Source organism: Tamandua tetradactyla, chromosome 22 (assembly GCF_023851605.1).
Source record: "Tamandua tetradactyla isolate mTamTet1 chromosome 22, mTamTet1.pri, whole genome shotgun sequence".
In the NCBI taxonomy this organism is placed as follows: domain Eukaryota; kingdom Metazoa; phylum Chordata; class Mammalia; order Pilosa; family Myrmecophagidae; genus Tamandua; species Tamandua tetradactyla.
In genome coordinates this window covers 18,099,895-18,126,445 of record NC_135348.1, presented here as the reverse complement: position 1 = coordinate 18,126,445, position 26,551 = coordinate 18,099,895, and the positions used below count along the sequence as shown (strand labels likewise).

General features: G+C 36.7%; 1 protein-coding gene across 5 annotated transcripts in view; it reads right to left on the bottom strand.

Annotated features, from left to right (window-relative positions):
- IQCM (IQ motif containing M) overlaps window positions 1–24,389 on the bottom strand; it is a 473,232-nt gene extending 448,843 nt beyond the window's left edge. For all 5 annotated transcript variants that reach the window (XM_077139855.1, XM_077139853.1, XM_077139852.1 and 2 more), the window contains exon 1: window positions 24,154–24,389. The gene's annotated coding sequence lies outside the window, so the exon portion shown is untranslated. The remainder of the gene's footprint in view (window positions 1–24,153) is intronic.
- Between the last annotated feature and the right edge of the window lie 2,162 nt (window positions 24,390–26,551).

Here is a 26,551-nt window from a genome sequence, read left to right as displayed (position 1 = left end):
TCAAGTAGAATACCATGGCTGTCCTAACACTTTCACCTGGATTTCTGCCTTCTCAAGTGGCCTAGGGAGCATAAATGGCAGCCAAGGGTAATATGCTGTGTTTGTGCCCTCTCTTACCCTGTGCTATAATATAATCTGCCTAGAAATTAGTAAATAATGGTGTGTTCATGCTTTTTATGTCTAACACCTCAGGGAAAAACTAGGAACAAAAAATATCTAAATGTAAACCCAGTTTTCCTCTTAAACTAATGCTAGCAGATCTAAGACTCCTTCTGTATTCCCTTCAGTATGTTTCTGATATTTTCCATTCATTTCAACCTTCTACATACTCATACATACTATCAAGGATGCCTGTTTAGTACTTAGATGATGGTCCTGACTTTTCAGGTCAATTCTACCACCAACTAAATCTTCTCTTTATTGAAAGGGAATGTGAGATGTCAAAAAAGAAGAAAGCTACCTCTTGTCTGTCAAACTGGATGAGAAGAAACTAATTTCAATGGATTGACTGATACCGATTATCAAGAAATGAGCCACAGCTTATAATGATGACATATTTATACAACACTTTACAGTACTACAAAGGACATCCACATGTATTATGTCAGCTGGAACTCTCAGAGAAATTTATTATAATGTTAGCAAGTGGCAAACAAAGGCAGAAGAGAAACCCAACTAGAGGTTCTTTACAAGCATACTCAATGAAATTTGATAATGAAAATGTTTACTATATTCTTGGAAGTCACTAAAAAGCTTGGCTGCATGATATTCTGACAGATTCTCACCCCTTGTATTAATTTGCCATGTCTGCTTTAGCAAATATTGCAAGTGGTTGGCTTAAACAACAGTTTTGGAAGCTAGAAGTCCCAACTCAGGAAATCAGCAGGCTCTTGATTTCTCTGAAGTTTTTAGCATTCTGATGGTGGTTTGCTGGCAATCCATGACCAAATTTCTGCCTCAGTCACAGGCTATCTGTCTCTTTCTGATTCCTACTGACTGTGTCCAAAGTTCCTCTGCTTATACAGACTGCAGTCATATTGGATAAGGCCCACCCTAATTTGGTTTGGTCTAATCTTAACTAATAACATCTTCAAAGATCTGATTTACAAATGGGTTCACTTTGGTCTATAGGACAAAGAGTTAGGACTTGAGCATGTCTTTGTGAGGGACATAATTTAATCCATAACATCTTTATTTGTAACAAGTCTAATCATGCCATACTCTTATTTAAACACTTCATTACTTCCCGTTGTTTTTGGTATAATGTAAAAAAAACACCTTAAAAGGCCTACAAGTCTTACTTGACTTGGCCAATACACACCCTTTCCAGCCCAATCTCACACCTCTCCCCACAACTCCCAAAACTGCACCTTCGTCTGTTTTCTTCTTCACCTATGCTATCCTCACTTGTACCTCTATTGCCTCATACTTCCTGGATATTTTCACTTATTCTTCCCTCTGGAATACTCCTCCATCACTCTTTTCCCAATAAATTATTACTCTTCTTTCTTATCTCAGCTCAATCTTCAGTTAACTTCCTCATGCCCATACAGTTGTGTTCTTTTCCTTCAGAGCATTTAGTGCCATTGTAGCTGTACATTCAGTAGTATGAATAATTTAAAACTATCAGTCTTCCCCTCTACACGTCTGTAAACTTAATGAGAACAGGAATTCTGTCTTTTTACTCACTACTGATTCTACAGCTTACGTGTTTTACATATATAATACCTCCCAGGAATTCTTTGGTTTTTCAGAAAATTGGCATATGTTAGTGGTTAGCAGCATGGACTTTGGTGTCAGAAAGATCTATCTTCAAATTCTTTGTCCAAATTTTATTACCCATATGTATTAGTTTGAAAACTGCCAGAGTGCAGTATACCAGAATGGAACAGCTTTTATAAAGGTAATTTAATAAGTTACAAGTTTACAGTTCTAACGCTATAAAAATGTCCAAACTAAGGCATCCAGGGAAAGATACCTTAATTCAAGGAAGGCTGATGGGTAGGAACACCTCTGTTAACGGGGTAGTCATGTGGCTGGCATCTGCTAGTCCCTTACTCCTGGGCTCTGTTGCTTTCAGCCTCTGTTCCTGTGTGTGTGGGGGGGGGGGGGGTTCTTCACTTTGTTTTTCCAGGGATGGTTTTCATCTCTTTACTTCCCTTGGCTCTCTCCAGGTTCTGGCGTGCTTAGAATCTCATGGTGACATCTGCTGGACTCCAAGCATCTCCAAACATCCATGTCTCTGTTTTCCAAGTATCAGCATCTGTGTCAGCTCTGGGCTCTGAAGTTTCTGTCAGCTCTGCTCTGAAGTTTCTGTTGGCTCTGTTGTTTCTGTCATTTCTGACTCTCTCCAAAATGTTTTGTCTTTTAAAGGATTCCACTAGACTAATCAAGGCCTACCTAGAACGGGTGGAGTCATATCTCCATCTAATTAAAAAGTCACACCTGCAATTGGGCATGCCACATCTCTGTAGATATAATCTAAGCAAAAGTTTCCAACTTATAGTTTTGAATCAGAATTAAAGCATGGCTTTTCTGGGGTAGAGAATAGATTCACACTGGTACACCAATTCTCTTAAATCTTAGCCTCTTCAGTTTTATGGAAGGAATAATAACACTTATCTATAGCATAGATTAGTTATAGAAATTAAAAAAGCCAACTTAGACCATAATAGAGGAAAATAAACGCATATTCCTTCCTTCTAACCACCACCATCTCGATCATACAATATGTATTGGGGAAGGAGATGGATGATGTGTTGAATTTAACTAAAGATTCCTGTCAATAAAATCACTTAAGCATAATCTCTACTACGGATCAGGTATCATGAAAGGATAAATGAAAATAAAAGATGTTTTCGGACTTCCTGGAAGATGGCGGCTTAGTAAGACGCGCGGATCTTAGTTTCTTCTCCAGGACACCTACTAGGGGAGTAGAAACGATACAGAAAGCGCCCAAAGCCACAACAGAGATAAAAAAGACAGCATACCCCATCCTGGAACGGCTGGCTGGCTGAGAGAAGCAGCTCGGGTGAGATCGCCGAGGCGCGCGGGCCTTACCGGGCGGGGTGGCAAGCGGCCGGAGTTACTCCCTTCCCCCTTCCCGGGCCGGCTGGGAGAATTGGAGAGGCGGTCCCCTGAAACAAAGGCGGCTGGCGCCCACACCACGCGCAGCCCCCGGACCAACTGAGAGAATTGGATCGGAAACCCCCAGGCCGCGGAGAACGGTGACCCCGTGACTCCCGGGGAACGTGCACTCTCTCGGACGGGCCGCTGCCACTGGCGCCCTCCCGCCACGCTTGTTGCCCAGGGCCGACTAGGAAATTCGGACGGGCTCTTTCCCTGGCTGCGGCGACCAGCAACCCTCCCTGCGTTCGGACCACGGGCCGGCTCAAGCCGCTTCGGCTAGCGAACCCCCAGGACGGCGAGAGTTTTCCAAAGTTTAAGGTCCCACAGTACCTTTTACTGGTGGGACCCGCAGACAAACGTGTGCCACGAGCGCCACCTACTGGGCAGGATAAGAAAAACAGAACCCAGAGATTTCACAGAAAAATATTACAACCTTGCTGGGTCCAACACCAAGAAAAATCTGAATAAATGCCCAGACGCCAGCAGCAGAAGATAACTGTCCACGCTCAAAAGATTGAGAATATGGCTCAGTCAAAGGAACAAACCAATAGCTCAAATGAGACACAAGAGCTGAGACAACTAATCCTGAATATACGAACAGAAATGGAAAACCTCTTCAAAAATGAAATCGATAAATTGAGGGAGGACATGAAGAGGACATGGGCTGAACATAAAGAAGAAATAGAAAAACTGAAAAAACAAATCACAGAACTTATGGAAGTGAAGGATAAAGTAGCAAACATAGAAAAAATAATGGATAGTTACAATGATAGATTTAAAGAGACAGAAGATAGAATTAGTGATTTGGAGGATGGAACATCTGAATTCCAAAAAGAAACAGAAACTATAGGGAAAAGAATGGAAAAATTTGAACAGGGTATCAGGGAACTCAAGGACAATATGAACCGCACAAATATACGTGTTGTGGGTGTCCCAGAAGGAGAAGAGAAGGGAAAAGGAGGAGAAAAAGTAATGGAAGAAATTTTCACTGAAAATTTCCCAACTCTTATGAAAGACCTAAAATTACAGATCCAAGAAGTGCAGCGCACCCCAAAGAGATTAGACCCAAATAGGCGTTCTCCAAGACACTTACTAGTTAGAATGTCAGAGGTCAAAGAGAAAGAGAAGATCTTGAAAGCAGCAAGAGAAAAACAATCCATTACATACAAGGGAAACCCAATAAGACTTTGTGTAGATTTCTCAGCAGAAACCATGGAAGCTAGAAGACAGTGGGATGATATATTTAAAATACTAAAAGAGAAAAACTGCCAACCAAGACTCCTATATCCAGCAAAATTATCCTTCAAAAATGAGGGAGAAATTAAAACATTCTCAGACAAAAAGTCACTGAAAGAATTTGTGACCAAGAGACCAGCTCTGCAAGAAATACTAAAGGGAGCACTAGAGTCAGATACAAAAAGACAGAAGAGAGAGATATGGAAAAGAGTGTAGAAAGAAGGAAAATCAGATATGATATATATAATACAAAAGGCAGAATGTTAGAGGAAAATATTATCCAAACAGTAATAACACTAAATGTCAATGGACTGAATTCCCCAATCAAAAGACATAGATTGGCAGAATGGATTAAAAAACAGGATCCTTCGATATGCTGTCTACAGGAAACACATCTTAGACCCAAAGATAAACATAGGTTGAAAGTGAAAGGTTGGGAAAAGATATTTCATGCAAATAACAACCAGAAAAGAGCAGGAGTGGCTATACTAATATCCAACAAATTAGACTTCAAATGTAAAACAGTTAAAAGAGACAAAGAAGGACACTATCTACTAATAAAAGGAACAATTAAACAAGAAGACATAACAATCATAAATATTTACGCACCGAATCAGAATGCCCCAAAATACGTGAGGAATATACTGCAAACACTGAAAAGGGAAATAGACCCATATACCATAATAGTTGGAGACTTCAACTCACCACTCTCATCAAGGGACAGAACATCTAGACAGAGGATCAACAAAGAAATAGAGAATCTGAATATTACTATAAATGAACTAGACTTAATAGACATTTATAGGACATTACATCCCACAACAGCAGGATACACCTTTTTCTCAAGTGCTCATGGATCATTCTCAAAGATAGACCATATGCTGGGTCACAAAGCAAGTCTTAACAAATTTAAAAAGATTGAAATCTTACACAACACTTTCTCGGACCATAAAGGAATGATGTTGGAAATCAATAATAGGCAGAGTGCCAGAAAATTCACAAATACGTGGAGGCTCAACAACACACTCCTAAACAACGACTGGGTCAAAGAAGAAATTGCAAGAGAAATTAGCAAATACCTCGAGGCGAATGAAAATGAAAACACAACATATCAAAACTTATGGGACGCAGCAAAGGCAGTGCTAAGAGGGAAATTTATTGCTCTAAATGCCTATATCAGAAAAGAAGAAAAGGCAAAAATTCAGGAATTAACTATCCATTTGGAAGAACTGGAGAAAGAACAGCAAGCTAACCCCAAAGCAAGCAAAAGGAAAGAAATAACAAAGATTAGAGCACAAATAAATGAAATTGAAAACATGAAAACAATAGAGAAAATCAATAAGGCCAGAAGTTGGTTCTATGAGAAAATCAATAAGATTGATGGGCCCCTATCAAGATTGACAAAAAGAAGAAGAGAGAGGATGCAAATAAATAAGATCAGAAATGGAAGAGGAGACATAACTACTGACCTCACAGAAATAAAGGAGGTAATAACAGGATACTATGAACAACTTTACGCTAATAAATACAACAATTTAGAGGAAATGGACGGGTTCCTGGAAAGACATGAACAACCAACTTTGACTCAAGAAGACATAGATGACCTCAACAAACCAATCACAAGTAAAGAAATTGAATTAGTCATTCAAAAGCTTCCTAAAAAGAAAAGTCCAGGACCAGATGGCTTCACATGTGAATTCTACCAAACGTTCCAGAAAGAATTAGTACCAATTCTCTTCAAACTCTTCAAAAAAATCGAAGTGGAGGGAAAACTACCTAATTCATTCTATGAAGCCAACATCACCCTCATACCAAAACCAGGCAAAGATATTACAAAAAAAGAAAACTACAGACCAATCTCTCTAATGAATACAGATGCAAAAATCCTCAATAAAATTCTAGCAAATCGTATCCAACAACACATTAAAAGAATTATACATCATGACCAAGTAGGATTCATCCCAGGTATGCAAGGATGGTTCAACATAAGAAAATCAATTAATGTAATACACCATATCAACAAATCAAAGCAGAAAAATCACATGATCATCTCAATTGATGCAGAGAAGGCATTCGACAAGATTCAACATCCTTTCCTGTTGAAAACACTTCAAAAGATAGGAATACAAGGGAACTTCCTTAAAATGATAGAGGGAATATATGAAAAACCCACAGCTAATATCATCCTCAATGGGGAAAAATTGAAAACTTTCCCCCTAAGATCAGGAACAAGACAAGGATGTCCACTATCACCACTATTATTCAACATTGTGTTGGAGGTTCTAGCCAGAGCAATTAGACAAGAAAAAGAAATACAAGGCATCAAAATTGGAAAGGAAGAAGTAAAACTATCACTGTTTGCAGACGATATGATACTATACGTCGAAAACCCGTAAAAATCCACAACAAAACTACTAGAGCTAATAAATGAGTACAGCAAAGTAGCAGGTTACAAGATCAACATTCAAAAATCTGTAGCATTTCTATACACTAGTAATGAACAAGCTGAGGGGGAAATCAAGAAACGAATCCCATTTACAATTGCAACTAAAAGAATAAAATACCTAGGAATAAATTTAACTAAAGAGACAAAAAACCTATATAAAGAAAACTACAAAAAACTGCTAAAAGAAATCACAGAAGACCTAAATAGATGGAAGGGCATACCGTGTTCATGGATTGGAAGACTAAATATAGTTAAGATGTCAATCCTACCTAAATTGATTTACAGATTCAATGCAATACCAATCAAAATCCCAACAACTTATTTTTCAGAAATAGAAAAACCAATAAGCAAATTTATCTGGAAGGGCAGGGTGCCCCGAATTGCTAAAAACATCTTGAGGAAAAAAAACGAAGCTGGAGGTCTCGCGCTGCCTGACTTTAAGGCATATTATGAAGCCACAGTGGTCAAAACAGCATGGTATTGGCATAAAGATAGATATATCGACCAATGGAATTGAATAGAGTGCTCAGATATAGACCCTCTCATCTATGGACATTTGATCTTTGATAAGGCAGTCAAGCCAACTCACCTGGGACAGAGCAGTCTCTTCAATAAATGGTGCCTAGAGAACTGGATATCCATATGCAAAAGAATGAAAGAAGACCCATCTCTCACACCCTATACAAAAGTTAACTCAAAATGGATCAAAGATCTAAACATTAGGTCTAAGACCATAAAACAGTTAGAGGAAAATGTTGGGAGATATCTTATGGATCTTACAACTGGAGGCGGTTTTATGGACCTTAAACCTAAAGCAAGAGCACTGAAGAAGGAAATAAATAAATGGGAACTCCTCAAAATTAAACACTTTTGTGCATCAAAGAACTTCATCAAGAAAGTAGAAAGACAGCCTTCACAATGGGAGACAATATTTGGAAATGATATATCAGATAAAGGTCTAGTATCCAGAATTTATAAAGAGATTGTTCATCTCAACAACAAAAAGACAGCCAACCCAATTACAAAATGGGAAAAAGACTTGAACAGACACCTCTCAGAAGAGGAAATACGGATGGCCAAGAGGCACATGAAGAGATGCTCAATGTCCCTGGCCATTAGAGAAATGCAAATCAAAACCACAATGAGATATCATCTCACACCCACCAGAATGGCCATTATCAACAAAACAGAAAATGACAAGTGCTGGAGAGGATGCGGAGAAAGAGGCACACTTATCCACTGTTGGTGGGAATGTCAAAGGGTGCAACCACTGTGGAAGGCAGTTTGGCGGTTCCTCAAAAAGCTGAATATAGAATTGCCATACGACCCAGCAATACCATTGCTAGGTATCTACTCAAAGGACTTAAGGGCAAAGACACAAACGGACATTTGCACACCAATGTTTATAGCAGCATTATTTACAATTGCAAAGAGATGGAAACAGCCAAAATCTCCATCAACAGAAGAGTGGCTAAACAAACTGTGGTATATACATACGATGGAATATTATGCAGCTTTAAGACAAGATAAACTTATGAACCATGTAATAACATGGATGGACCTAGAGAATATTATGCTGAGTGAATCCAGCCAAAAACTAAAGGACAAATACTGTATGGTCCCACTGATGTGAACGGACATTCGAGAATAAACTTGAAATATGTCACTGGTAACAGAGTTCAGCAGGAGTTAGAAACAGGGTAAGACAATGGGTAATTGAAGCTGAAGGGATACAGACTGTGCAACAGGACTAGATACAAAAACTCAAAAATGGACAGCACAATAATACCTAATTGTAAAGTAATCATGTTAAAACACTGAATGAAGCTGCATCTGAGCTATAGGTTTTTGTTTTGTTTTGTGTTGTTTTGTTTTGATTTTACTATTATTACTTTTATTTTTTTCTCTATATTAACATTCTATATCTTTTTTGGTTATGTTGCTAGTTCTTCTAAACCAATGCAAATGTACTAAGAAATGATGATCATGCATCTATGTGATGATGTTAAGAATTAATGATTGCATGTGTAGAATGGTATGATCTCTAAATGTTGGGTTAATTTCTTTTTTTCCGTTAATTAAAAAAAAAAAAAAAAAGAGAAGGGATAATTGGAGATGAAGGGATACAGACTGTACAACGGGACTGGATATAAAAACTCAGAAATGGACAGCACAATACTACCCAATTGTAATGCAATTATGTTAAAACACTGAATGAAGCTGCATGTGAGGTATAGGTTTTTTGTTTTTGTTTTTTTTGTTTTTTTTTCTTTCTATTATTGTTTTAATTCTTATTCTGTTGTCTTTTTATTTCTTTTTCTAAATCGATGCAAATGTACTAAGAAATGATGAATATGCAACTATGTGATGTTATTAAGAATTACTGATTGTACATGTAGATTGGAATGATTTCTAATTGTTTTGTTAATTCTTTTTTTAATTAATAAAAAAAATAAATAAATAAATAAATAAATAAAAAAAAAGATGTTCTCTGATGTAAGAAACCCTCAAGTGTTGGGTGGGATATAATAATTCATATAAGATAACTTGAAGGAAGTAATTAGACAATGATGATCCTCACATAGTTAAGGATGAAATTCTCGCTAGAATGGACTGAAATCTTAATATAATATCAAAAGTGGCAGTGATACAACACAGTTCAATAACTATAAAGTTTACCATGAGGTAACCCGGGGACCAAACCACATACCAAGGAATAATATGCACTCATGTACATACCCACTTCCTTCCAGTATCAACTAGGTAGACACGATATCTAGCTTTTACGCATTTATAATCTAGTGGCTTAAGGTATGTAACACAGTCATCCAATTTGAATGGTCTTAACCTTTTAAATTTACCACCTCAATATTTTGAAAATAAATATTATGAACTTGCACTGCTTAATATTCTTTTATATGTTAGGTCATTGACTTCATTGTAGAAACAGCCATGGTAAATTCAGGTAATCAAACCTTCAGTAAATAGAAAGTGATATAAAGTACACATAATCTTATTCAGAAGCCAAAAATTCCAATAAGATTAATAATGAGATTTATGCTTAATATTTCATTATACATAAACAATTTTGCAGATAACACTGTTCACAGTCTAAATTTTGTAATAGTCTCTTGTTGCTTTTCTCCATCTTCTTTTTATTGACTCTAATTAGCCTCTTTTTTACCTAGAACTTTTTTTAATGTGCCTTTTGCAGCTATGCTATTGAATGGCTGAGAATTTGAAAAGGCTCATTAAACATCAAAAACATAATCATACTTCATATGATGTCCTTACTTTATACCATTGGGATATTAAGATGAGCCTATAGTAGTATAAGAAGAAAAACGTGAGAATCCCATACAATCACTTAGAAAGAATCATTATAGCAAACAGTACACATTTAAACTATCACACTGGAATCCTATATCTCAAACTCAACATAGATCTTAAATACCAGTAGAAAATACAGACAGGTTGAGAACCAAAGTATTTTCTTCCACAACATGAGGAGAGTGCAGACGCAACTAACAATAAGAATGGGCTAACCAGAGACTAAGTTGATGCAAACAGAATGCCAAGCAAAACTAAGTTTGCTGCCAAAGGTTTCCCCCCAAGAGGTAAGTAACATTTCCCATAAGTTTATGGAAATTGCAAAATTAGTCTGGTAATGAAATACCATAGCCACTTTTTAAAAATGTATGATTCAACATTTCTGTTCTCTACTGAATAGTATAGGTTACATTAATTACATCAGAAGGAAGTTCACATTTATTATTCAATGAAAATATTTTAATTCACTTGAGAAAATTTTACCATGTTGTAAAAGTGAAATGCGAATCTCTAAACCTGCCTTTGATAGAGCAATACTATTCCTACAATTACAATGGAATTCTGCAAGGTTAAGGTATGAAATTTTCAACCAGGAACATTCTGTATTATGTGATACTAATTATGGAGATTTATAATTAAGGAAGCCATAATGTAATGTTCATAAGTTATATACATGAGCCAAGTCATTGAGAAAGTAGATGAATGAAAATTTTCAACCCATGGTTCCCCAAATGCACCATAGGTGTTTTCAAACAATAAAAATATTGACATGTCAATAATCTTGACCTTCATCTTTGATCTATCTTCAGTTATCTCCCTTCCTTTCTACTGGCATTCAATGTGTTTTAAAACAGAAGTCATAAATGGGCTTCTGGGTTCACACTATTTCATTTTACTAGACTATTCCCAGGAATAAGAAAAGCAAACAATCATACCAGGTCATGGAAAATATAAGTGATGCTGAAAACTGACAGTTGAGTCAAGTAATAATGGATCTGACTGGTTTCTGAAGGGTTCAGAGCACAAAAGTTTTCAGAAGTTTTCAACCATAATACAAAAGCAGAATACACATTGGGTACCATACCTGTGAGCACTACAGCAATGTTCACACGAAGTAGATTATTATGAAAAGATATACACATTTCTGTTTCTTTGCACAGCTGAGACCTTGGAAAATTAAATTTCACATTTGTTATTTATGAGGGTCAACCCAAATTAGTTTGACAGAATTTCAAACTAATTAAGGACTGTTAAGAGAGACTGACCTCTCGTTGAGTTCACACAAAGAGTTTACTGGTATTAAAAGTAGATAGCTTACCTTCTGACTGAGAAAAATTCTAATAAATCCACACATTTAAACACAAGATCCTCTAAGAAACTCAGATTTGTTTTTCTGTTGTAGTCTCAAGTTCTAAGTGTTCAATGTCAGAACTTTCCCTCAAAATTCCTTCCATGCCAAAGGAAGCAGGATATAAGAGACCAGATATTCCTTACCTATAGGCACCTCTTTCTCTACAGTTTATCTGTCCTTTTACTTTACTTCTCCTAGCACCTCTTTTGACTTTAAATTTACCAGCTTTTGACCTAATTCTCCTATTGCTTCCTGCTTCACAACTCTAAAACCAGGCAAACCTAAAGATTTTTTCAGTAAACTTAATTTAAAGTACATATTTTAAAAAGATGGATGTTATGAATTGGATTTTGGTTTATCTACTTTTGCCACAACACAAATTTTCCACAACAGAGTTTTCATACACTCTGTTGAAATAGTTTCAGGTATGGTTTCATGTTAGCAGGTTTTAAGAATTAGTCCTTCAGCAAATATTTACTGCCCATAATAGAATTCAGTATTCAGTCCATGATAGAATCTATGCCGGATACTGAGGGAATTTTTTTTTAAACATGCAAACACGAACATTCTTACCATGTGATCATTCCATTCTTGGTATATAATCAATAACTCACAATATCATCACATAGTTGTATAGTCATCACCACAATCACCTCTTAGAACATTTGCATCAATCCAGAAAAAGAATAAAAAGAAAACAGAAAAAAATTCATACATACCATACCCCCTACCCCCTCTCTCTCACCAGTCACCAACATTTCAATCCATTCAATTTATTTTAACATTTGTCCCCCCATTATTTATTTTTAATCCCTATGTTTTACTCATCTGTCCATAAGGTAGATGAAAGGAGCATCCGACACAAGGTTTTCACAATCACACAGTCACATTGTGAAAGCTATATCATTATGCAATCTTCTTCAAGAAACACAGTTACTGGAACACAGCTCTACATTTTCGAGGGAATTTTTTTATCTAGAAAGTACTAAACTGCTTTCAATACTGCTAAATTTTTTTAAAAACAATAAAGGCAAATGCATAAAAATTTAACAACATTCAAAATGCACAGTATTGCTGAGACAAGATGGTAGACTCAGCACAAACACTTACCTTTCTTCTTCCCGTCACACAAAAATGAATTTTAAATTGTAGAAAGGGGAATAGGATAGCCAAAAGTGAAGGTGGTGGGAAAGCTGAGTGGCCAGGAAATCATTTATGTTCTATAATGCTTAATGGATCTCTAGTGGGATTATTGTAGTGCTGAAGACACCTAAGGGGAAAAGACAAAGCCTGGAACTAGCAGATGTGGGCTTCAGAGAAGGTGAAACCTTCTCTTACCCAGGAGAGAACCCAGAGAGGCCCTAAAAACACAAGCTGAAGGTGTGGGAGGCAGGAGTAATTAGTTGTAAGGCAGTACTGGGGTGATTCATTAAAGGATGGACTACTGAGCAGATGGCTAAGTCCCTCACACACTTTCACTTTCAGACAACTGGCAGAAATGCCATTTAACAGGGGATGGAAACAGCATATCTCTACAGAATTTGTACACTTTTTCTTAGAAGGGATAACTCCAAAGTAAAGTACCAGCCTGTGTCTCTATTACACAGTGTGTACCTTAAAGTCAAGCCCATCTATTAGTTAGCAGGTCCATCCAAATGCATTTAGTTAAATTCAACTCCCTCGTTCGTGGGAAATAGAAACATACAATGGTGAAGGAAAACTTCACCAATGAGCTATATTGGTCAAACATGCAATTTAACAAATAAGGGTGATGAACCATGGGTCACCAGATACTTGACGAATGTCAACAGCACAAGAGAAAGACCAAGAAATAATGTATCCATATAATAACAGGAGGGAAGAGAGCAATAATCAGAGACAAGAGTTTAAGGAAATTAAAAACTTAATTACTAAAATTACAATTCAGTGAAAAAGCTATAAGGTTAAGTCAAGAAAAAGGTTAGGTCAACAAATACCACACAGCCAGTTGGCTTAAACAATAGAAATTTATAGACTCATGGTTTTGGAGGCTAGACATCTGACATTCAGATATTAGCAGATACTGTTTTCTCCCACAGTCTGGAAGCTTCTGACAAACAAATCAACCCTTTAAACAAGATATAGGAGTTGAAACAACTAATTAAAGATGTCAAACAGACATGCTAAATCAAATCAACGAGTTAAGGAAAGATATGGCAAAAGGGTATAAAGTAAACATCGAGCAACCATAAAGAACTCGAAAATTTGAAAAAACAAATGGCAGAACTCATGGGAATGAAAGACAGAATAAAAGAGATGAAAAGCAGTATGGCAAAGTAGGAGAGCCTGAGTTCACCCCAGCTCCATGCAACAGTGAGAGACATGATAGAAAACTGACGGGCAGAGCAGTTCCAGGGTGTGAGTGATCACAGAAGGTCTTTCACTCTGAATAAGGAGGCCCTGGGCAAAAAAGCACAGAAGAATTGGGATGGAAAGAGCAGGGTAAATGTGCTTGGTCATGACTCTGCCTACCCCTGAAGCTGGCTTGGGAAGATTTTCCCTTCTGCTTCATAATGGGAGTGCCTGTGGTGAACTTGGAAGATAACCGACATGCTTTTCCTGTGCATAGACTCCACGTCGTCAAGGTAAAGTGCCTGCAGGTGTGTGTAGACGGAGCTGTAAGGCCGGGAAAGCCAGCTGAACTGAGCACTGTGATTGGCCTACAGATGTTTCCAGACTGGTTTTGGGCAGGTGAAGCTGAAATACCCAGTCCCGCAGTTGGGCATCACCCTAGGGTGGGAGTTAGGGGGTCACTAGATCTATCACTCATACAGTAGAAGAAGTTGCCCAGTCCCAGTGTTGGCAGATTTCAGCATGGGCCAGAGTCAGCGACCCTGGTTTGAGTCCCATCAGGTTTTCGCTTGATTCAGCCAGCACCTGTGGTCTGAATCAAGTGAGCCTAAGGGGACAAGTGGGCTCAAGGGCACCATTTACTGGAGAAGAGAAAACTCCAGTCTGACAAACTGCCTATCTACCTAGCTCTCAAACAAAGCCTTAACTAGAAATTTGGTCTCATGGGGAAAGACTGACAACCAAATCTAAAAGGGGACTTCAAAGCTAATACAAGTAGATGCAAAATCCTAGACGAGAAGGAAATGAATCTTCAAAATAACCTTATTAAGAAATTAAAATGTTCCATCCACAACAGAAGATTGTAAAACACGTGAAGGCTCAGGCAGCTATGGCTCAGCCATATAGCCAACTTTGATCATGTGATGGGACACAGAATTTGGAATGGCTGATTAAGCTGATTCAGAATGACTCCCGGAGATGAGGCTTGGACCCAGCATCGTGGGATTGAGAAAGCCTTCTTGACTAAAAGAGGGAAGAGAAATGAAACAAAATAAAATTTCGGTGGCTGAGAGATTTCAGATAGACTCAAGAAGTCATTCTGGTGGTTATTTTTATACATTGTATAGATCTCCCTTTTTAGGTTTTAGTATTTTAAAATAGCTAGAAGGAAATACCTGAAATTGTTGAACTATAATACAGTAGCCTTGATTCTTGAAGATGACTGCATAATTATATAGCTTTTAAGGTATGACCATGTGATTTTGATAACCCTGTGACTGACAATGCCTTTATCCACGGTATGGACAAATGATTAAAAAATAAAGACAAAAATGGGCAGGCCATGGTGGCGCAACAGGCAGAGTTCTCACCTGCCATGCCAGAGACCCGGGTTCGATTCCTGGTGCCTGCCCATGCAAAAAAAAAAAAAAAAAAAAGAACCTCCAGAATATCCCATACTCCTTATCCTTTCCTTTTACTTATTTCTTTTTTGTCTTCATTTATTTATTTTATTTATTATAAAATAAAATTTTTATATATTATATATAATATGCATATATAATATATGTTTATATTTTAAAATAATATATATGTATAAAATATAGACTTTTATATATATGTATAGCTGTCAGTTTCCCACTATTGTGATTAACCAAGAATATGCTAGCTTGCTTCTCTACTCACATGTGCTGTTCTGTGAGAAGACCAAGTCTAACAATTCCTAGAAGAAAGCATTATGGTTCAAAAGTGTTAGTATTTAGATCAAGCTTTTAAAAAATAGAAACACCTGCTTAAGCTAAAATGTTTTTCAAACCTACACAACTACATTGCTGTCATGTATCAAAAACACAAAGAAAAAAATCTTTAAAAGAAATCTAGTGGTTTCTTCCAATTAACAGTTTCAGAATTGTTTTATTGAGTAATTCTAAGATCTCCTAGTTTTTGAAAATTAGTCTTATAGCCCTGATTATGTACTTATTTACTGAATAAAATATAATAGTACCATATGGATTTTATGACACATTATAATACAACTTGTCTATTTTCTAAAATATTTTCACTGAGAGATACCCACACACATACATCCAACCATATAATATAACCAATGGCTCACAGTATCATCACATAGTTGTGCATTCTTCACCATGACCATTTGTAGAACATTTGCATCACTCCAGAAAAAAGAAACAAAAAGAAGAAAAAAAGAGCACATGCATCCCATACTCTTTACTCCTCCCTTTCATTGACCCACATTATTTCATTTGATCCAATCTTTACCCTTTCTCTCCCCCTATTATTTATTTATTTATTATCCTTTTTTTTATTCATATGTCCATACCCTAGATAAAAGGAGCATCAGAAACAAAGTTTTCATAATCGTGTGGTGACATTGTAAAAGCTATATAGTTATATAATCATCTTCAAGAATCAAGGCTAATGGAACACAGTTCCCAACAGTTTCAGGTACTTCCATGTAGCTGCTCCAACACGCCATAAACTAAAAAGGGGATATCTATATAACGCATAAGAATAATGCCTAGGATAACCTCTCGACTCTGAAATCTCTCAGCCACTGAGACTTTACTTTGTCTCATTTCTCTCTTCCCCCTTTTGGCTAAGAAAGTTTTCTCATTTTGATGATGCCTGGTCATGGCTCATCCCCAGGCATCAGGTTCCATGTTGCCAGGGAGTTTTACACCCCTGGGAGTCATGTCCCACATAGAGCAGAGGGCAGTGAGTTAACCTGCCAAATTGGCTTAGAGAGAGAGGTCACATCTGAGCCACAGAAGTGGCTGTCTGGGAGTGACTTTTAGGCATAATTATAAGTAGGCTTAGCTTTTCCTTTGAAGGCATAAATTTCATAGTGGTGAACCCCAAGATCAAGGGCTCAGCCTATTGCTTTGGTTGTCCCCACTGCTTGTGAGAATATCAGGAATTCCCCAGATGGAGAAGTTTAATATTTCCTCCTATCTACCCAGTTCCCCCAAGGGGTTCTCCCCAGTCCCCCAAGGGGCAAGTTGCCTATTTTTAAGGGTCTATATTATGTTTATTTTTTTCTTTATAAGGTAAGTTGTGAGTTTATCGAACAATCATGCATAAAATACAGGATTCTCATAAACCATCCCAGCAACAAAACCTTGAATTGGTGTGGAACATTTGTTACAATTGATAATTAGCACACTTTTGTAATATTACTATTAATTAAAATCCATGGTTTAACTTTTTAAAGTCCATGGTTAGAGTTCGCTGTGAAGTGTAGGCCCACGGATTTTTAAAAAATGTTTATTCTGTTACATATATACAATCTAACATCCCCCCTTTGAACCATATGGAGATATATACTTCAGTGCTGTACCCACAATGTTGTTCTACCATCACCACCATCCGTTACCAACATATCTCCATCCTTCCAAATAGAAACCTGCAGATTTTAAACCTTAACCTTGCATTCCCTAGCCCCATTCTGTCTTCTGGTAGCCCATATTCTAGATTCTGATTCTATGAGTTTGCGTATTCTAATTGTTTCAAATAAGTGAGATCATACAATACGTGCCCTTTTCTCTGGTTACTTTCACTCAACACAATGTCCTCAAGCTTCATCTGTGTTGTCATGTGTATCAGGACTTTATTCCTTTCTATGGCTGAATAATATTCCATTATATGTATGTACCACAATTTTATTTATTCATTCATTGGGGTGATAGACACTTGGGTCACCTGGGAGAAAACTTTCCCACATTAGTATTTCCCAGCCAAAACAGGGCTAAGGACCTATGTCTGGGGAACAGACTGATTCCAAAAGGCCCTGGGATGTGGGTCAGGAAGGATGCTAAGAGTTCCTCTGATGATTCCTGAAAGCTGACCTGCCAGTGGCTGCCATGTAAATGAATGAATGGCATCCAACGAATACTTTACTCTTCTTTAGTGTAATTTATCAGCCCCCACTCCTGCTCTTCACTGGATGCTGTACAGTGTTGTTCTGGCCTCCAGATTTACAAAATAGTTATTTCAGACCATTCCTGCCTGTTTTAATCGTATTTTTGGTGGAAGGACTAACTTCTGGAACTACCTCCTCTGTCATCTTCCCTGGAAATCCCTCTATATTCTCTTTTTATTTTAATTTTAAGATGCATATTAAATAAAATATAACACAATCTCCAAACAAAATGCAACATTATTTCTACACAATACCCAACAATATTAATTTAAAAGTCCTTTTGGTAGATAAAAGACTGGCCTATAATATGTCAAAGCTGAAAGTTTGTCTTTAACATTTTTTCCCAGTTTTCTCTTCAGTCCTCTCCCACTTCCTGTTTCTTCTCTTCCCTAGTCCTGGATATCCAGTATACTCCTGTTGCCATTTGGATGTCAAAAGTGAGCCCACTTTAGTGCCCTCTGCTCAGGCTTGCCTTCCACTGTAGAACTCCGGAGACTAAATTACTTCTCTCGTCTCTCTTTCTGAACCCCATCAAAACTTCCATGAACTAGAGGAGAGCAATTTAATTAAACTAAGTCACACTGGACTGTGAATGATTGATTAATAAACTACTTAACCCTGCCTGGAATATTCTCAATTTAAAAGAGGACACTGAAATCTAAGTGATTATGTAATAGGAAGAATTTCAAACAGTTCAAAAAAGTAAAAGAAGCATACACAGGCTTCATTCGGGGAGTTATGTTTTGATAGAAGGGCCTTCTTAGGGTCCCTTAAATTATCCCCATTGGTGGCCACCTATGCAGCCTCCAGTTCTAAGTTGGAGAATAAAGCACTGACTGAAATGCCCTTTTCTGGTTTTATATGTGTGCAGCAAAGTACTCTCAAAGGAAGGTATTTGACTTTGAAGCAGACTTCAGAAGTCAAAATATAGTTTATTAGTCCTATGGGTGAACTGAGAAATACAAATGCTTCTTTTAACTTGGAGTGAAATTCCCAGGAGCCGTCCTGAAACACCAAATATCACTGTGACAAAGGGCAAAGCCTTTGCCATGTGGGAATGAACCTACTGATACCCTTTTAAGATTAGTTACATTATGCTTTATAACTTTTTAACCACAGGATTAAAATCAGTACCAGGAATATATGCTAATAACCCATGCTGGAAAGATCCAAAAGAGAAAATAATGGGAAGGGAGCCTCAACAAGCTCCATATTAAAGTTCAACCCCTCATCTCATTTACCTCTACATTCTAGATCATCCATTTATAAACACACACACACACACACACACACACACACACACAGACTTGCATGCAAATCCTCAGGTGTTAGTAAAAAACCCTGTTTCACAAACATTATTTACAGAATATCCTCTTAAAACTTAGCTACATAGCATCTCAGTATTTTGAAATGGCATTGAAAATTAAAATGTTGACCTATCTTTATTGTTAATGAAATGAGAAATAATTACAAATACTTTTTTGCTTTGATTGACAGTGTGTTTTTTTTCTGCCTTATCCCAGGTATAAAATGCAGAGAGAAGGAATTGTTTACTCTTTGCCTTCAGTTTGATTGACATAAATTGAATACGATCCCCTGTTCTTGCCAATTTATACATTTTGCCCTCCCCTACAATCAGATGCCAATGCAGCCCTCTCTGGCCATGAGAAATGCCTCAAGCCTTTCACTCTGTTTTAATAACTATAAAACTCAACAAGTAAACTCTGGCTATATAAGAGTTTACTTATATGATTTGAGTAAACTTATATGAGTTTACTTATATGATATCATATACAAATATGATTTGACTAATATCTCAAAGTTCTGAACATCTTTCCTACAGAAATGTCAGACTATACTTAGCCCTTGGGGAATTTTTCTACTCCATTAAAATATTATACTTTATCTAAATTTTCAAAATCTATATGGGCAGAGAGCTGGGATAGAAATCTACCACATATGAGGAGCATCCTAGTCCCAACAGTCTATATGATAAACAAGGAAACTTTAGTTGGCAATGTTCCTTTTAGCTCAGAAAGAAAACCTTCTTCAGAGCTAAGTAAATTTACCATACCAACCCTTAGTGCATGATTTAGCTTAATAATCTGTCCTCCGAAAGAGGCTGGCATCTTCCCATTCATAGGTACCCCTGGAATAGTATGCTCTGAGTTAAGATGGCATAATGAATAATACCAGTAATTTGGACTGTTTTATCAAGGACACGAATCCACAAAAAATAGGGAGTACTAGAAAAGAAGAGAAAATGTCAACAAAATTTTGGAAGCTGGGAAGCATAATGACAAGAAGTAACTGAATTCCCAAACCTAAGAAATTTCAACCTTAAGTACACAGTAGGAAAAGTAAAAAATACTAGCTACACAAGACACTCTTTGAAATGATGAACAGCTAGCAGCACCAATTTCTCTGGGACTGGGGATGAAGTGTGACAACAGGTGGGAACCTAAAAGGCAGAAGAATGAATAAAAGCTAATAGAGAAATGGCTTGATACCTGTCTTCCTCTATTCCACTTCGCTAAGTGACTGTATATCACCCACACCCACACACACACAGTGAAGTTTGGATGTTTATTCTATGGAAAAGGTAAAATAGAGGACCTCTGTGTTGGAAGGATTCCATGGAACTGAAGACATGGGAAACCTACTGAAAACAGGAGAATTAAGTAACCATCTGCACCCAAGATGAGGGTGCTCAGACTCCAGCTCCCAAGCCTCCACCCCCTGTCCAACACTTTTCCTGGTGCCAGAAGACTGGTGGCAAGAACTCCCCTTCTCCATCCCAGAAAGAAGATCAGAACCCTTTCCTCCAGAAAGTTTCATCGACCCAATTAGTGGCCCATCCAGATCACCCATAACAAAGTTCAAATTAGACATTGACAAGATGTTTAGAGCTTCCAACCAGCTTTCCAGTCCTCTACTATTAATCATTAGCAGACAATGTAAGATTACCAGGAAAATGTTCAACATGGGAGATAGCCCAAAACAAACTATGCAGGGAGAATAAAATTTTTTAAAAGTCAGGACAGTTTGGTCTTGAGACTTACTCTTGTGAGGCTTATATAGGTAGAAGAGAAGCTTAGCCTACCTGTAGGTACACCTAAGAGTTACTTCTGGAGGATCTCTTTTGTTGCTCAGATGTGGTCTCACTCTCTCTAAGCCCAATTCTTCAAGTGAATTCACTGCTTTCCCCACTATGTGGTACATAACATCCAGGCATGGGAGATGACTCCCAGAGAAGAGTCTCACCCTGGCACCATGGGATCAACAATTCCGTCCTGATGAAATGGAGGAAAAGAAGTGTAACTGATAAAGAATCAGTGGCTGAGAGAGTTCAAATAGAGTTGAGAGGATACTCTGGAGGTCACTCTTATGCAAACTTCAGTTAGACATTGCTACTTATGATAACTTGCCAAACCCTAACCAAAACCATTCCAGCTAATCCTAAACAACAATATATAAGATTCTACAAAAGTTCCATGCACTAGGAACCAAAAGATTCCAGAAATCTACAATCTCCAGATGGGTCCCTGGACCAGATAAGTCCTGAAATCCAGCAGGCCCAGCCTCTCCAGAACATCAGCTAGTTCAGTCTCCCTACCCCATGTTATTGACAGCCCCTTTCAACATGAAAAATTTAGAACAGACATAGCCCAAATACCCCTTAAGAGTGGGATAGAAAGATCAAAGGTGATGGTGGAGTTATACAGAGAAGGGAGGGATTAACAAATGAATATGAATGCTGAATCATTGAATTGATATCTGTTTTAGTCTCCAGTATTTTAGAGCAGATAGAAGTAAAAACTTAAAATTGTGGAATTGTAACCCATACTAAACTCTGAACTCTGTTTCAGAGTTCTGCTGTGAACTGTTTCTGTTTCTGCTGTGCTTTGAAATTTATTGCTTTTTATTGTATATATGTAATTTTTCACAAAAAAGGAGAAAAAGTCAATTGTGATGATAAAAAAAAACATTTATTCCTTCTAACCTTCTTTATTCTGAAGCAGCAAAAAGGAAAAATCTGAGAGGATTTGTTAGTCCATGACAAACTCTGGAATCTCTCCTGCAACTACTTGTTGAAGAGTGCTTTGACCACTATCGCTTTTTTCCTTTCTTTGCTTCATATGTATGTTATATTATACAATAAAAAGCTCAACGTAATTCAACATAAGAATTAGAATATAAAGTTGATAAAACCTCCCAGAAGTAGATCAAAAGGACAAATAAAGGGAAAAAATGGTGTGTGTGTGGGGGGGGGTGGTTAATAAGAAAGATAAGGGACTAGTCCAGGAGGTCTAACAAATGTAAAGGAGGATTTTTCAGGTACAGAACAAGTAAAAACAGAGAAGAGATCATCAATAAAATAATTTGAAAATATTTCTTTGTCCCTCCAACCAGACCAATTCAAAACTGAGAATGAACTGAGCTGGGTGCCCTTCAGTATAGTTTATCCATGTTTAATTTTAAGTAAAGGACGAATCTAGATAGTGCTAAATCTCTAAAACAAATACAAGGTTTTAATTAAATTACTAAGATTTTGTCTGAATCCAAGCATCTTTAGATTGAGCTGGAGCAAACTGATCCATCTTCCAATAAAGAATATCTTAAAAGAGCTGTTTAATCCTCAGTGAGGTCCTTCTCCCCCCTGAAAAGCAAGGAAACTAGCAAACACCAAAATATTTATTCCAGAGTCTTTGGCACAAGACTGCCTCTTTAATTTTCTCACAATCTAATAAGTTCAAAACCCACTCCGAACTATTTAGAAGCCCAAAGCTTCATTACAAACCTTCCATGAAAAGGAAATTGACGATTCTTTAGGAACATGCTGGAATGCAGGGCTTCATGAAGGAGTTTTGTAGGAATGGTAAGAGCCAATTAACAGAATCTTTTTGAGTACCTTTATATTTTTAAAAATAAATAGGAAACTTCTGATAAATTAAGATACAGAAAATAAACAGACCCTTAGTCCTGGATTCTATAATACTCATTAGAATAAATCCTTGCGTGCACCACCCAAATTTCTCAAATACAGGAAATTATGTTTAAAATTTACAAGACGTTCTTAGGAGCAATTATTGAAATGAAATTTCCATCAGATACCGATCAAGTAATTTCACTTCAAGATGATATTTTATGTTGATATTTCCATATTAAAAATCATGTTGGAAGCCTGTAACTTCTTCTCATTGAAAGGATATAAATAGTCATGCTATGTTGGAAACAACTCTAGAAAAATGACCTTACCAGCAGACTTGTTTTCACAAACTGTTCTGAAAGAACCCAGTCTTTATCAAGCAAATCATATTACGTCTATAGAGTAATTATTTCAAAGATACACAAAAATTTTTACTTAATCACACCAAAAGAATATACTGCTAATATTTTCAGTATGTTTCCAGAATTCCATGACAGTTTTTTTCATGAGTATCATAGGTATCAGCCAAGTGTCCAGAATGGTAATTCTAACAATCAGTATCAACTCTGTCTCAATTCATTTATAAACAGTTAAGAGTAATTTCTTTGAATAATTTCTTTGATCTGTCATTAGCTTTTGACCCAGTGGCCAGAAACCACAATAGTAAAAATGTATAATGCTGACAAAGATGCTATATATTACCACTTTGGAATCAAGATCATATTATCATAGTTAAAATCTAGAAATTGTCTCATGCCACATTCAACCCTAGTCTTTCAAGAGATTAAATATGTTTGTGTCCAAACATAGTCTAATCTTATCTAAACATGATTTAGCTATGAAACTGATTAAAAATAAAGAAAAACAACAATAGAGGATGCTACTCTTTGATAATGGCATGATTTTATTTTCTTTTTGTAAGAAGACTCTCAAAGAAATAATTGGGCTTTGTTGACAGCAGGCAGTTCTACATAAATTTAATTTGGCAAAATCCTTCATCTTTAAGGCAAAAAATTTTAAATACCCCAAATAAGTAAACAAACTCATAGAGCTACATGTGGGTACAGTTTATAATTACAGGTTCATAAAGATTCAATTCTACCTAAAATCAGATACCGACCAGGGGCCTTTACTTGTTTTTATAGACAAGGGAGTCTATTAATAACCTCTACCTTAAAATGTTTGATTCTGAAGTCATTTGCTTTCCTTCCTATAAAGCACAGAACCCTGGAAGCTATTTGACAGTGTTGCCTTATCTTGGAAAGCAGAAAACAAGTCGACTAAACAGTCCAACATCTCTAAGCAAAAACACTATAAAAATACTTTTGTCAAAACCTAAGAAATTTTATTTCCTTGGGCAAATTCCAAGAGAAGAAAATATGTATCTCGAAAAAAATTTTAAAGCTCTTTTTGAAACAGATATGACTACTACTTAGCCCAATGAGCACTATTTAGCTACGTACCTTTTGTCTTAGCTCCAGCGACACTTTTAGAAACAAATTTACTGCTCCAAAGCAGCAATTCTCTATCTCAGTTGCTTGATGGCATATGATATCTTTGACTTTTCTTCTTATCTTTTATTAACCAGTTTCACATTGTTTTAAATATTTAAAACCAATTCCAATAAATAATGAATTCAAATAATGTTCTAACTCTTACCAACCCCGTGATTACTTCCTGCTTCTCATATATGCCTGCCTTAATTGGGCACCAAATAATTCTAGAATGAGAATATGTTGCTGTGATGTAATAGATGATAACTAGTTGTTATCACCCTGCCTATATCAAGATGAACTCTTCTATTCAAGATAGAATATAGGTATGGGCTTAGCTCCTTTGTAAAGAACATCAAATGTAACCACAGAAAACAATAAAATGCATCATAGAAAAATACTCTACTTTTAACCTCTATGTTTTAAAGGAACCAATGGAAGTCGAATGAAAAGTGGACATTTTCCAGTTTTTCATTATTTTAAAAATAATACAATAATGTGGAATTATAGTTGTCCGTGGATGATTCAAACTGCAGTACTTACAAATGACAAATAGTAAATTACATCAAAAGACTTGATCCATTTTCAAGGCTGTATTCAAATGCAGCACCAAATGCAAACTGTCAAGTGTTGAACACTGCCAGATCCAGAAAAATTGAAATACTGCATCCATCTCTGACTGATTCAAACGTATAAGAATTAGCTCAGGTTAACTGGACTTAGTAACGAATGAACTAAATACTGTGGTTTGTGCTTTATTCTCATGCACACATCGTGATGTCTTGAAAATGGAAACCTTTTTCCTAGTCATTCTTCTCTCTTTCCTGCATCATCACTGCAAGACAGTTGTCTTGAACTGGGGGCAGTTTTTCCTCTCAGAGGACATTTGAAATGTCTGGAGAAGTTTATGGTTGTCACCACCGGAGAAAGTGCTATTGATATCTAGGGATTAGAGGCCAGGGATGCTGTCAAATATCCTACAGTGTACAGGAGCGATCCCCTCCCCAACCCCCACAATGAAGAATTATCTCGCAAAATGGCAATAGTGTGGAAGTTGAGAATCCTACTTTGACTACATCCCAAAAGTCCCTACTAATATGCTATGCTTCACATTGCAATATGGAAGGAGAAAGAACTCAAGCTGATGCCAGAATGCTTCTATTGTTGATTTAACCCTTGAACTTATTCTACCTTTTGGCATTTGAAGCCCAGATTCATTGAGCGCTCATTGTAACACCATCCTTTCATTCGTTTAAGAATGTTTATACCATTTCCAACCAAAGCTGGAAGATTTTTCGGTATAATTAAATAAATTACAATTTTTAATAAAAAATTGTCAAGGTCATTATGTCTACTTTGAACAAAAAACTGAAAGGGAAGCTAAATAGAATATATTTTATCAATCATTAGTTCTTCAGTTATCCTCCCTTTAAACCATTTAATTTGTTCTCCCCTAATGAAGTTGATTTTTCACTAGTAATTTCATGTTTTTACTATATTTCTGACAGTTTAAAGTTTCATGAAAAGAAATGCCCCAAAATGTAAATCATTTACCCTTACCATGCTAAAAATTATATAGTGTCACAATAGAAATATCAGAAGAAGTTTTCTCATCAGATGCTTTCTATGAAATATGAAAAAGCTAAAACAACTTTAAGCTATGCCTCAAATTTATATGCTTCCAAGCTATTCAAAAATAAAACAAGCACTAACAAATGGGCAACCTTGTCTATTGCAATGCTAATAAATCAAATTCACCAAGGTAAGTTAACTGCATTCTCAGTGGGTACAGATTTATCATCAGAGGCCTGATAATCATGCAATCACTAGAAAAGGCAATGTATTTTCGATGACCTTGGTCATAATTCACCAATTAGACTGACTTGTAACTTTTTACTACTATATCATTCTGGGCATACTCTAAAAATGCTTTTAGGATTTTTGGACTTTTAAATAGACATGGATGTGTTAATCTGGTGATTTTTTTTACACTAGAACTTACTATAAAAACTGTAAACACCTAATACCTGAAGAATAAGACAGTATGTAAGAAAACTAAAAAATGCAGTACTTAAAAGTCTTGGAAATTTTCTGAAAATGCAAAATTGGTTAGAAACCTGATGTAGTCCAAATGAAGAAACCTCCAAACTTTCACCTTTTCAGCAATCACTCTATTTCTTGCATCTGTCCATTTCTTTCAGTTGAATTCTCCTCACCAAATTGGCAATAAGGTAAGCAGGAAAGCATTGAGGTTGAAAGTCAGAGAGACTTTCAAGCACTCAATTCTGTAAGTAGTTTTATTTTGATGTCCACAAGTGGAGAATAACCTGGCTGCCAAAAAAATTTCCAAGACAGGAAAAGTGGTTAA